This window comes from Acromyrmex echinatior, chromosome 10 (genome assembly GCF_024713525.1).
Source record: "Acromyrmex echinatior isolate Ae372 chromosome 10, ASM2471352v2, whole genome shotgun sequence".
NCBI classification, from domain to species: Eukaryota; Metazoa; Arthropoda; class Insecta; order Hymenoptera; family Formicidae; genus Acromyrmex; species Acromyrmex echinatior.
Window position 1 is genome coordinate 1,303,823 of NC_141861.1, and position 14,423 is coordinate 1,318,245.

A 14,423-nucleotide genomic window follows, 5' to 3' on the forward strand; every position below is an offset into this window, starting at 1 on the left:
ATCTACGATGAATTCGGACGATATTCTTTATAATGACCTCTGTCTAAAATTAGCAAATTAGACACAATGGACTGGGCTAGGACGAGCCATCAATTTCGTGGACTCCAGGACGGCACCTATAAGACAGTGAAGTCCTCTACCCGGATTCTCAGAACTCATTTCAATGCCTTGGTATAATTCTATGCCGACTGACTGGCGACTTCTTTCACGCGGTGCATTCGAAATTTTAGAAATTACACGCGAGTTAAAATGACTGCGACTGACCGTAGCTCCAATTACATAATTACGTAATCACCTAATAAAACTCATTTTCTTTCTGCATAAAGGTATACCATGGTACTAATAAATTAGAGAATTTAATTTAATAAGTTAAGTGTAATTCTTAGTGTAATTCTTAAATTTTTTATAGCATTTTAAGATACTCATTAGCATCAGTATTGCTAAATTGTTTTGCTTATACAGCTTTAGAATTGTGTTTTAAGATAAATAACGGCGTGCATTTTACTTGAACTGTAAAAATAGCAAGATTCACGCAAAAATATAGTTAGATACCAACATCCATTTTGACCAAAAAACAGCCGTTTTTTTACTTATTCGTATTAAATGTTCTCGAATGATAAGTATTTTTTTTTTCCTATCAGGATACGTTTCCGATCTTAACTGTCTCATAAATATTTGCTCGTCGTACGATCGTGACCGTCAATGCAAGCTCAACATTTTTTAACGACGATGCGCCAGTTAGCAAGCGGATGGCAATGACTGGGTGATGGCGGGAATTCAGCGCCAGTTAGCCCGGAGCTCCTCCGGGATTGAAAGTTCACTGGCATTGGGATTATCGTGAGGGCAACGATACGTGCGAATCACGTCGCGAGTCACGGCCCCTTTCGTGACCGACGCTCGTGAATGCCGATGGGCGTATTCGTGTGTACGTCAGAAAGGAAGGATCGATCCTGAGGATCGAGGAGCCGGGGCAGTCCGTACGGAGGCAGCGGTAGCGGTTTTCTCTCCTGTGGCGATTAACATGCCATTATGACGAAACCGCACATTAAATGCCGGTTGCGAGGGAATTAAATAATGATTGAAAGGCGCGTTTATTATCGTCCCGCGAAAGTGAAGAATCACGGTCTAGAATTCTGTCAATCCAGTGGTACTCCATCCTCCCCGTCGAGAAAAGAGAACGCAGGATTCTTTGCCAAATGGCATCGTTAAAATCGCCCAAGTCCCGTTGCACTCGCGAAACATAATGGACCTTTGAATTTACGTAATTGTTTGCCCTCAATGAAACTTAAATGACAAAAAGTATTTAATGTAATGCATCATAATTTCATTCAACTTATCAAAAATTATAAATGAAGATAATGTAGGGAACTACTTTCCTATATTTGACAGTATTTAACTGTGTAACATTTCAGGCAGTTAGCTTGATTATTACATACATGGAAAGAACAATTTTGCTGAGATATTTAAAAATTTAGCTAGATATAGATCTGAAAAAAACTTTGTTAGATTATCAAAATAATTATGTAGGACACTCAAACTAGTGTCTTACTAGGGTATCAAATTTTTTGCAAGATTACTCATTATGTTTGAACATCCTACATAATAATTTTGATAATTCAATAAAATTATTTTTAAATCTGTGCACTTTAAAATGTTTTATGTACTTAGCATTATTATATATTGAAGTAACATTCGTGGAAATAAAAATAATATCGCTTCTTTACTTCAAAAGTGACTCAAGAAATGTTATTTTTGAGTTATTATCATAAATGAGTTAGATATATAAACATCCTATAAATAATATAAATCATCAAAAATAAACGAGCTTCACTTCGTAAAAAAGTTTTTAAAAAAATCGTTAAAATCATCACAATTCAAAAGAATGATATTTTTTTAAAATGGTTTCGTTAAAGTTGTGAAATAGAAATGTTTAACCATGTTAAAAATATATTTTTTGGCGATATTATTTAATTAGTCAATAATTTTTTGTTAAGTTGAAAAATATTTTCTCTCCTTTTCTAAAAAACTTAATATTTTTCATTGTCAATTTGAAATAAAGGAGCGATATGGTAATTTAGTTAAAGCTAAGTGTACGAATTTTGCCGTGTATTCCAGCAAAGATTGATATATTGCCATACTTTGCATATGCCGAGAATATTTGTTTAGAAAAGCGCTCTCTTTTTTTTTCTTCATTTCCATGAACTTATTGCGAACTAGAAACCGAAACTCTCATTCGTAGAAAAGAGAAGGGCTGTAACTTTTAATTCGTGTGCCAAGTTTTTTCGGCCGCAAGCTCGATGGCCGTGGCTTGTTTAGCTTTCCTGGAGACCAGGGCGAAATAAATAAGAAAACGAAGTGTCGGCGAGAAAGGAAAAAGAAAAGGAGGCTGAGGAGGGGGATGGTAGAGGAGGTGAACTGGCTAGAGGAGGAAGGAGACAGCGAGTGGCGGGCAAGTGCCCCCTTTGTAGTCGGTGGGTGATAATTTTTAATCAGTGCGTCGTAGCTCTGCCATGAAGGAACCCGCTCCTTTGTGCTCCTTTCGCGAGGAACCAAGCATGAAAGGGAAGATATTGACCGAGGAACGCAAGGCGGAAGGACAATAGTTTCGGGATAATTGGAAGAGGTTGGGGGTTCTGGATCGGCGAGCACATAATCGCGTAACCCTGATTTTCAATAGGATCTTTTTGCGCGGGTTCGGAGTCCATGCTTCTTTTGCCGCATTATCGGCAGCGGGAGATTGTATCATAATGAAGAAGTATTTCTTAAATGCATTCATGTTCCTTCCGACGTACCATCATTACGAGAATAATTTTTATAAATTTTCTGTTTGAATTAAAATTAATCTCTTTTTATTTTTTCAAGAAATCTCATTATACATTTCATGGCGAAAGAATAGATTTATAAGACTGTTGTGTGTGTGTGTGTGTGTATGTGTGTAGGTAGTAGTATTGTGCCCCGCATGACCGAAGAGTTAAATAAAACTTTCTAAAGGATTCTAAAAAACGTGACTTGATCTTTCGGTAGGGATTATTAAATTATTAACGTCTCAAAGTTGTTAGAATTATTAAACTGTGATATTTGAGAGAAATATTTCTCTACTATCAATTTATTTATATTTGCTTGTGAAATAATAATAAGATTCCAAACTTGGTAAGATATTTTTTGTGATACATATTTCACTTTCAAGGAAGGACAAATTACATGTACTAAACGATCACCCTAATAACGTCTTAATAGAGATACAGAATGAATGACATCGTTCGTATACTGCCTGAACACGCTTTTTATTCTCGCATGGCGTAGACCGACGGTTAATGAAGTTAACAGAACGAGCGACTCGCGTGCAGGAAATGGTTCTTCATTGAATTAATAAATCATACCGGCGTATTCGCGGGCATAATCGGCGGTTCATGATTTTCGAAACTATCCGCGGTCGATGCTCTGATTAATCCACAGAATAATTTTCTCGAATTAGTGAAACTATTTCTTTGTACAGGGCGGTATATATTCGAACATTAAAGATTCGACAAGCCATGCAAAACCGCGGTGACGACGAATATCGATGTTTTTCGAAAACAGTCGGTGTGTTCATGCCTTGTTCGTATCCATCACTGGATGGGGAATCCTATATATGGCGTGGGTGAGGGACCAGGTATACGTGTTTGCGTATAAAGGGAATACATTGGCGGTATGTTTAGGGTGAGAAGAGAGGCCGGGGAAGTAAAGGGGGGGAGGGAGCAGCGGCGCATTCCAAGCCCATTCAGACGGCCTATGCTCGACGTTGTCAGACATGCTCACAGACAGACGGTCCGACGCCCGGACGAACCTTTTCTCAATCAGGCCAATGCATTTTAAGTTAATTGTCCCGCGCTCTCGGTATCCCATCGTTATTCTTTGTCTCGTCTTGTTAAAACACGAGGATGGAACAGTAGTCGTGGAAGAGACAGGAAAGTTTACGGTTGATTTTATTTTCGTTGGACATTTCTCTGACAAAAAATTCCCGAGGGAGAAATCCGCGCTTTTTGCATTTATAAAAAACAGTTTTTTTCAAACTTTCAACTTGATATAAAAAAAGAGAAGGGGAATAAAAGAGGAATGAAACGAACGTTAAGGCAGCAATGCCTCGCTGCCTCGATAATATAGGTACATTGTTGTCAATTAGTTCTTAAGTTTCTCTTAACGGTTCTACTATTTCTATTAAGGCAAAATTAGATTCCAATACGTTAGTCACGGTGTAATCTCGGAAACTCGCGGATGTAATTCGTTCTCATCATGTACACTGTGCAATAACTCATGGCAATCTAATTGCGATAACGGCAATTATTGTGAATGAAAAGTATGGTTCATGATAGCTTCATGATTGGCAAGTACACATTAAGCGTAGCATTTCGAAATTTTTCCGAAGAGCTTTGAGAGTTTAAGCTGCATGCAAAAGTCAATCTATTGCAAAACAATAATTGGAATTTGAAGATTAACGGGTTTTTATGGAAAACCAGAACAATTCCGAAAAATTGCTCTTAACAAAAACATTCTTTGCAAATGCTAAACTTTCCATTTTCTATTTAATTCTTGCCAGAACAAAATTGTTCACAATGCTACTGATAGAGAATAATTTGGCGCCATAATTCAGATTTACAAAAATGGACTTTGATTTTTGAAAACTTTTCAATTATAACCCTTTATCTTTTATGGATTGATTCTCACGCAAAGGGAAATTTTACGTTAATGAACAATACGAATATAAATAATTTAACTCGATATCTTCAGCTGATTAACCCTTGTTGTTGCATCGCAAAGTCTTCACGATATTTAGTCTTCCGAGGAAGAAAAGATTTAACAAGAAAAGTGAGTGGAGAGGGGGGGGGGGAACGGATCAAAGGTGGAGATGGATCAGACGTCTTTCTCGCATACCACCAATATCTCCGCATCAAGTCTTTAGTGGCTCTGTTGGACAGCCACGGCGATGACGCGACACTACCGGAGTTAAGTGGCGAAACGCGCGGGCAAAAAGCCATATGAAAAACCGAGGGCGAAGCGGCTGAAACAAAGAAGGTGCGGAGGTGTGACGAAACGATGAGGGAGAAAGCCAGAGAAGGAGGTGAGATAGAGAAAGAGAGGAGGAGGTGAAATAGCGAGATCTCAGGTTGCCGCGATCAAGAGTCTCTCTCTCATTCTCGTCCCTTCTATCTACCGTTCGTGAAAACGACGATCCTTCAAAAAATTCATTCCCGCCGCGCGATCGTCTCATCGAGCCCCTTCTTTCTCCATCCAATGCGATTTCCTACCTAATGATCTCAAGGCACCCTCGAGACGACGACCACGACGACGACGACGACGACGACGACGACGACGATGCGGGGAAAAAAACAGGTTCGCTGCGAGCGGAAAAGAGTGCTCGCACCGATCGGTCTTTTCCTTTAAATTCGATTGCGACGAGAAGTATCGATGACGATCGGATGCAACTTTCGATCTCCGTCTTTCCGATAGAGCTATAAAGTATCTCTTGTGCTGAGGCATGCGTTCAAGATTATCCAACGTCGTGTTATCGAATTGAAATCAATGTTAATTCAAATAAGAAAGTTTTTTCTTTATGCGACGGTCGATTTCAATGCAGTACGAAATATATGTGGTAGAAAACATTTTGTATTTATGTTAAAATCGATTCTTGAAACTGTAAAACATTTTTTCACGAGAAATAACACAGTTTATGAATAAATGAACAATTAATACCAAAATAATATATTTAAAAATGTAAATTCTAAGATTTGCTTGCAAACTGTGTGTTACATTTTTTGTGTTAATTTTTTGCGTCATATTTGCATTACTTGCTAACATATATATTCATATCATGTTAAATTAATACAAAAATTTGAATGGAACTGTTTGACATGTGAAATGTGTTGAACTTGACACAAATTTTCAAATTGTGCAGATACAGATGTGAAAGATATATGAAAGAAATATGGCTTTTGTACGTGTAAATGTTCATTGATCGCGCGCGAGAGAGCTTGATCAGAGTCGGCGAAAATTATTGAAGTGGGCTGACGTGGGTTGGGATAAAAATTATTTTTCGCCTTGATTGAGATCTCCTGGGAGCAGGTCCGTGAGGTCATGATACGTACGTGTGCGCAGTGGTACAGCAACCCTGCTCTATAAAATATCAATGGCTTTATTACTAATGTAATCTTTCGCTCAATACTCGATGATTGCTGGACACACGGATCCTGTTATATCCTATCCGTTAGACTCGCTACAACATCGCTCACAGATGTATGAACGTTTCGTCTGCCTGCATAGCTAGTCTAGTTAATCAAAGCTGAAGAGAGATTCACATTAGATCAAAGAAGATCAATGAGACTGTCGAAGTAACTTAATTGAAGAATAATATAAAGACAACTGTTAAAGAGAGTATAAAAATCTTAAATGAGAAGTCACTTTTCCACTTTCAATTAATAAATAATATTTGTTGAAAGAATGGAAAAGAGTATAAGAACTAATTTATTTTATATACGTTAAATATTAATTTAAATATATATCGAAAGCAAAGTATATAACAATGTAAATCCGTATGAGAGTTTCGAGGAAAATGCACAAGAATCTCGAGTGCCGCAAAGATGCCCAAGGAGTCTAAAATTCTCAGATATTGACGAGCAAATGTGTGCGAACGTGATACGAACAGGGACGAGGAGAATGACACGGATGGCTTCGTGTACTACGAGGGTGAAAAAAAGTAATCGAAATAAATCCAAGAGACCAAGTCGCGGGCAGACTTGCATGCCAAGCGGCCATTTTTAAAACTCCGCCGGGAAAATAAGAAAAACTCATCAAGTAGGGATGATTGCCGTTCCATCCACCCCCGACAGCGAGCCACTGGCAACCCTCTTCACCCTCGGGAACCACCTTCAGCCCTATAATACTACCACTACTATTCCCTGGCTTATAATCTCTAGATTCCCTTATAGATCTCGAGGAATTCGCCTACGGGTTATTGTCCAAGTATCTGCGTACTGCTACGTTCAATAATCGAAGAATATTGAGGATATTAAAGATGTTTTCGGCGTTGTTCTCTCACAATCTGTTTTAAAGAAGTTTATCGCTAGAAAATTTGTAACAAGCATTTTTCTTTGTTACAACTTATTGGAACAATAATGATTTTATATTATTGTACTACGACAGTTTATATGATTATGGTATAGTACATAAATTATTATACACGGTAAAAAACATTTTGTACCTGTGTTAAACGTGATGATTATCAAAATATACGAGTATTATATTACGTTGTTTTACGACGTAAACTCTAAGATAAATGTTAATTTTATTTACGAAATATATTTCCAAATTGTGTCAAGTCTTACATTTTTTATGTTTATTTTTACATGATGCTTGTATTACTTTCTGACATCTTCATCTTGTATGAAATTAACAAAAAATTTGAACGATGCATTTTGGAACATGTGAAATATGTTAAATGTAACATAAATTTTTCAATTATCTATGCTAATATCTCAATTTCAAATCTGTCTTTAAATTCTCTATACCTATGTTTTATTAAATTATATGATATATTTGATGCAATTTTGAACACTAATGACATCTTGATATTTAAATGGCTTTGATTTCCCTTATAGAGATTTCAATCTTAAAAAGATAACATATTATTAACATTTACAATGAACAACGAATTAATATAATGTTAGGATTGCAGATTCCTGCATTCATTTCTACAAAATACATTGTCCTTGTCCCTAGTAGTTCCGCATGCATTCAGGGCGATGGTTCATTCCTACGTGACTTTTCGCAGAATCCGGAATTTTCTACGACGATCAAGGAATATTTTTATGAGCACGGCGTCAATACATATACACGAATGTGCCTGCGTATGTACATATCTACTTAATATACATATATACATACATATATATTTTTCATGTAATACGATACGGCGGTGGTGCACGACCTCGATACGAGCTAATTTCAAATTCGAGCTCCTTCCCTCTTTCGTCGTCCTACCTGAGCGGAGCGCGCCATAGCTCGGTCTCGGAGAAAAATCTCATTTTCTTCGCCCTAAGGGCTCCCCCAAGAGTCACCATCTCGCACGATCCTGCGCGAGCACCCGCGAGCCCGGCCAATATTTGCCTAAGGAAATTCAGAAAAGTTTACACACGAGCCCCGGAGCCGGCTGCCTTCCAACCCGGGGTTTTTCTTCAAGTCAATTTTCTTTCTCCCCCTCATCCCCCCCCCCTCCCCGATCCTATCCTATCCTCCCTCGTGCACCTCCGAGAGCCGCCCTCCTTAATAATATCTTCGCGCGAGAAGATAGCAATGAAGCTGCGCGAAACGCAAATGCGCGTAAGAAATTGATCGCGAGATACATTACCTTCCATTACGGCGAGTACACAGTATCTCGCGGATGATACGGAGTATCGCGTGGATCTGTTGAGGAATATTTTCTGGGCAGATTCCTCGGTGATTTGAAGATGACTTGCGTTTAACGGGAATCTTCATGCACACAAGCGTGGAAATATCGCGTAAATTAAAGTTTCGAGATGCAACTGAGGAATACGAAAGATTACGTTCTTTATCGATACTTGCTTGAGTTTGATTTCATTCTCTTATATTATAGCATTGCAGTATTGAATAGATCAGAAATTCAATATCGCTCTCTCTCTCTCTCTCTCTCTCACTTGAAAAATAACGTAACTACACGGTAAAAAAGATTATACATTTATGTTGGAAACTCACATTCTTGTTAACAGTTTGCGTTGAATTTTTTATGGTTGAGTGTTAACGTAGAATCGAGTGATCAATATGTAACTGCTAAACCCAATACGGCCACTCGCAATAAAACAGAATCGTTAAAGGGCGTATAGTTTAGGAAACGGGGTACGTGTTGTCGTGTCAGGAGTCTTATCGCGTGAAGCGTCTTCGTGTCCACGCGGGGTCGGAGTGAGACGTCCCTTTTTCGGAAGAGCATCCTAGAGGATGCTCGTAAAAGCGGCACGTAAAAGCACTACCGACCCCCGCCACGGCTCTCTGACATTTACGGGATAATCGCACGCGACGAAAGTCACCAGTCTGCGTCCCGCAGCGAGTGCTTAACGCGGTGTTCACGAGCATGGCGAAAATTCTTTTTCTCGCTCGTCGTCGTCGTCGACGTCGACGTCGACGTCGACGGCAAAAAGCACAATTATAGCCGCATTACTCGGGACCGTCGTCTCTCTCCTTTCTCTTTTTTTGCGCGAGGTGATGCACCACTCGCGCGTGTAAAAGCCACTTCGAAGCGTCTTCGCGTCGCTGAACGAACTCGAGAGTGACGATTGCACGAGATAAACTCGCCTGTTTATGGCGTTTTACGGGTGTCCGTCTTACTTTGTGTATCTTACGCTTGGGATAGTAACATTGAATCCTGTTTTATGCCGTCGGTACATCCGCGTCGTAATTGAAAAACAAGATCGAACGATGCATCCTGTCGCAGTGCTTATCGTTCGAATTACGAATTACCCTTGTGATTATCGGGAAGTTTGTCGGGGGAAATTTTACGCTTCGATCTTTCCGTGGTAAAAGATTCGTCTAGAAGAGATTCTGCGTAAGATTGTTTTTTTTTTTTTTTTTTACAGCAAATTTCTTACTTAATCCACACAGAATTTTATCTGAGAGACATTCTGGGAGTGTTTTTAATTAGGACGTGAGGATGTTCTCTGCACATCCTTAGGAAGTATATGTTGAAAGTTTGTTCTGTTCAGGAATCTTTGTATTACTTTCTAACATATTCATTTTGTATTACATTAATAAAAATTTGGATGGACCGTATTTAAGACATGTAAAATGTATTAAATTTATATGTATTATTTTTATAATTAACGAAGTATTTTTACAATTTCCTGAATTTCCTGTCGCGATCACCTAGTTTTCCGATTAAAGAGACTTCTTCGATTTGTCGGAGCACGACAATGTCGCGAACGATAGCATCGAACCAGATAAATCCCTTTTCTGGTCCACGATTCTCTATAGACTGGAAAAAGAAGTTTGCGTCAGTCCTCGTCCGAGGCAGGAACCTGGGGGGATTTGAATACGATCGATTCCCAATAAATAAGGATTCTCGTGATAATGGCGCCCGTTCCTCCACGTGGAAAGCCGAACGAGGGCGGCGGCGGAGGCACGGAGGGGGTGGGCTTCCTATCTGTAAAAGATAACGAGACAGCCCTTGGCGGCGGTAGTTGGGTTGGGCTTCGTTAGACTCGTTCGGAGCTCCTCTCGGGGTTCTTCAACCTTGTTCCGTCGAGTTGCATAAAGGCGACGATAGAAAGGGGGACCTCTATGTGCTTACTAAAAGTTCTCAAATAATCTTCTCTCTTCAAACGACATAGAAGTAATAGCATTACGTAGCACATCAATGTTAAACTCTGCGAGCTTTAGAAAAGAGAGAGAGAGAGAGAGAGAGAGAAAAAAAAGTGAAGAATTTTAATTTAATATCATGGCAATAGGATTAATAATACCTTCGCATATTTTAATTTAACTCTCTCTATATTAATTTCAATTTAAAAAGAGATTTTAATTTCTCCCATCTTTCTCTCTATTTAAATCGAACAATAAGTTCTTCTAGAATTTCTTTCTTTCTGCATTCAGTAGAAATATGCAAGCTCACACTTTAACTTTATGTGATTCACATTAAAAATTCTTCTGTAATATTTTTCGTTAATTCTGCAAATTGCGGAATGACTGTTCCTTTGAATTACAAGAGAATTACAATTGTTATCGAAATGACATCGTAATTGCGACGACGATGCCGAGCGTCGCGCCCGGACGTAAACGCGACGGCCCAAAATCAGGAATTCTCGGACGGTCGTACGATCTGGCGCTGATTTATGACGAATAAGAGGACTCGGCCCAGGTACGCACGTATCGAGCGGCATAACCAGGCGCGTACCAATAATGAATACGTATAAGGACGGGGAGATAGGGTCCCCTTCTAGAGGAAGGGAAAAAGAAACCTGGGTACGAGTGAGTCGACTTATTTGAAATGTAAAGACGCGTCTCCTCTCTTCTCTCCCTTTCTCTCTCCTTACGCAATATCCCTCTTTCCTCCTTCTCTACGCTTCGTCTCAGATATTCCATCGGCGACGATGTGTGCGCGTAGAGAATCGCGTGTTGCGAACGCGCACACGACGGTACGTAAAATTATTTATACGTGCACCCGCCGCACGTCTGCCCGAGACGAATGTGTACGTGTAAATATGTATATATCGTATATGTCATGTAGATGCGACGGGAGTTATTTGGCTCGTTCGCTTCTGCGATCTGTGTTCCTTGTCTGCACGTTCACGATTCTCGTTACGCTCCAAGATGATGCACTTCGCTTTTCACGTCATTTTTGTCCTCGTATGCGTCGTCGTTTCGTGCGTTATCAAAAGATTCTGAACATAACTGAGCATCCCCGCAAGTAAAAAATATAAAATTGTATTCCCAGAGGGGAGGGGGAAGAAAATTGTGCATTTTTTTAATTAATTATTTACGATGGTATTAAAACATATCGCTGTTTGCTACCATAACGCCATAATTCACTTGTCATTTTGGGATTGATTGATAGAAAAAGAACAGAAATATAAAGAAAAAAGAAAGTTACATTTCAAAATTAACATTACAAAATTTTAATGATTTAAAACACTCCAAATAATTTTTTAGAAAACTTTGTTTTATAAGTTGTAGCAAACGAGCGATAAGTTAACTAGTTAGATATTCACAAATTGCTTGTTTCAAGTTTCAAGTTTCAAGTTTAGAAATAATGTGTGTTCAAAGAAGAACATAGTATAATGGCAACTTTAAAAGTGACAACTATACAAGTTTTACTTATATGAATAAAGTTACATAGTTTAGTAAACCATTTTATACAGTAATAACTATAAAATAGCTTATATATTCAACTATGTACTAATTTTATATATAAAACTTGTACAGTTATTCTTTACAATTGCTACTTACTATTCACTGTGACTTTTTCTCTGAATGTAGATATTAATTTTGTTATATATATTAATTAGATCCCTGTAAATTATTCATATTTTGATTTGTGTCATTTTTCCTGTTTTTCAATTATTTCCTATTTTCTATTTGAATTCTTACATTACTTTTCCTGTGATTGAAGATCAATTTAAAACGCTATATGAAAAAATTCTCAGCAACGTCATTCAATTTATTCCATTCAAGATTTATAATTTCAAACATCCGAATATAATAGTGGATGATCGTCAGACACGGCCACAGCGCAAATATTTCTTAAAATCGAGGATTGACGACCTTTTTACTTCAGTCGCTTTTGATTCCGCCCGAAATGTGTCCGAGAAATGTGAACGTTCGAGCGGTGAACGCGGAAAAAGAAGAAAGAAAAGCAAAAGGCCGCGGTTGTTTTCGGACTGCACCACCGCACTCTGCTCGAGCTCGCACCTGTATGTACCAACACGGACGTACATGAGGGTATCCGTGAATCCCATCGGGAATATACCTGGATGCATTCTTCACTCGGCGTGCACGCGGATTATCCGTAAAACGCCTCCTATTATGATTATCCGTACGTTGCACCGCGATCCAGATGTCTGTCCGTAGCACGTCCGATCGGGCGGATCTTCGTACGTGATCGGTAAGAGGGCAGTTTCTTTCCTATACCCTTTGTGATCGCGTTCGCGTGCAGCGATGCCGACGATTTCGGATCGGCCGGATGGCTGTGTCTGTGGATCGACACTTTCGATTATTGCGGTAATAGACGGCGTAAATCGCGAATAAACGGAACACGATCCGGCAACACGACGAAGGAAATCGGGCAGGAAATTTAACGAGCGCTACGATGTCGCGAGTCTCCTCAGAGGTTCGCGATACTCGAGCGTTGTACATTTCATTGCGTTTTTATAAAAATCTCATTGGCCTTTATATGGAAATATTTCTTGCAAGAATCGACGATACTCTTCTTCGACAACGCAACGCGTCTGTATTGGCATTATTGATTGCGCGTCAGAGAATTCCTATATTAAATGTATTAAATATGCAAAATAAAACGAAGAAAACTGCAAAGAGAGAGAGAGAGAGAGACTCGTTATGAATATATGCATACCGATGCGTCTCTCATCCCGTGCGCAGTCGGATTATCCGTAAAATGCGTGCCATTACGATTATCTGTACGTGACACGTCCCGATCGAGCAGGTCGTCGTACGTGATCGGCAACGGGGGGGAAATTTTCATCCTTCGTGCACGATTGCGTACAGTCGTTAGCAATCGTTGCACGACGACTATATGGATCAGCTTGCTCCAAGGCAAATTTCAAGCCAGATGAACAGGGATAAGTGAATACTTTAATATGAACATTATCTTCTTTTCTTTCCTGGTTTCGTTCGAGCGAATTGATCATTATGTACGAGCTGAAATTACTAAATCGACGCACAATCACATTTTCTTATTACATTTATATAGAAATTGAAGGACGAGAAAAAAAATAGAAAATTATGATCTCAGGATTAACGCGTTGTTATGTTTTTCATACAACGTTCTTGCCAATTTTTTAATTATAAGAATAATGATTGTTGTAAATAACTAATTAAATGACAAAAGAGTGTTCATAAATTGTTATAATATTATTGCTAATGTGTGTGTACAATTAATCCAATTATTATCGATTCAGAAGTATTAATTGATGATCATAGTGAATATAGGGGGTAGATTTTCAAGATTGATTATCAAATGTCTCTTGCCAGTAGTTGAATATTTACGAAGATCGTCTAGATCCAGATGTTCGTGACGGTTTTGATCAAAGTGATCTTTGTGTGGCCAGATCGGTAAGAAGGAGAGAGAGACTGTTTCTTTTGTGTCCTAACGCACACTGTGACATCAATAGGCGCAGGTCGATCACTCTGGACATGTTTTACGAGCGAGTGATAGGCGGATTTTAAATTAAGCGAGCATGTCGCTTAAGTATTGTTGACACATAGTTGAATACAAGATGAATATGTTATAACGCAAATATTATGTAAAAAATATAATACTGACACAAGTTGTAAGCAAATTGTGGAAGCATATTAAAAAAAAAAAATTAACATTTCTAATGTTAAATTAACACATTTTATTCACTTATCTTAGAATTTACGTTTTAAAATATATTATTTTTGTGTTAATTGTGTTCACTTACGCAAATTGTGTTATTTTAATACTTAAGAAATGTTAAATATTAATTTAACATAAAACGTTCAACATTTATTTTAAATTAACATTCGAATATGTTAAAAATTCAATATAAAAAATTTACCAAAGACTGATTTTAATGCAAAATATTTATTACAAAATAATTTATTCCACATAGCCGTGTTTTTACTGACTTACATTAACAAATTAATTATTTTTAAAGATATAAAAATTATTATTATAAATATGTGTACAC

The 14,423-nt window shown here is 38.3% G+C and overlaps 1 protein-coding gene and 1 long non-coding RNA gene across 7 annotated transcripts in view; one reads left to right on the forward strand and one right to left on the reverse strand.

Annotated features, from left to right (window-relative positions):
* Positions 1 to 14,423, forward strand: part of LOC105152877 (uncharacterized) — a 157,976-nt gene that overhangs the window by 94,779 nt on the left and 48,774 nt on the right. The window contains exon 5 of one of the 3 annotated variants that reach the window (XR_847008.2): positions 54 to 8,778. The exons of the other annotated variants lie outside the window; for them this stretch is intronic. This is a non-coding gene — a long non-coding RNA (uncharacterized LOC105152877). Of the gene's footprint in view, positions 1 to 53; positions 8,779 to 14,423 lie in introns of those variants that run through there. 3 annotated transcript variants of the gene reach the window in all.
* zfh2 (Zn finger homeodomain 2) overlaps positions 1 to 14,423 on the reverse strand; it is a 172,995-nt gene that overhangs the window by 49,883 nt on the left and 108,689 nt on the right. The gene's annotated exons all lie outside the window — the stretch shown is intronic.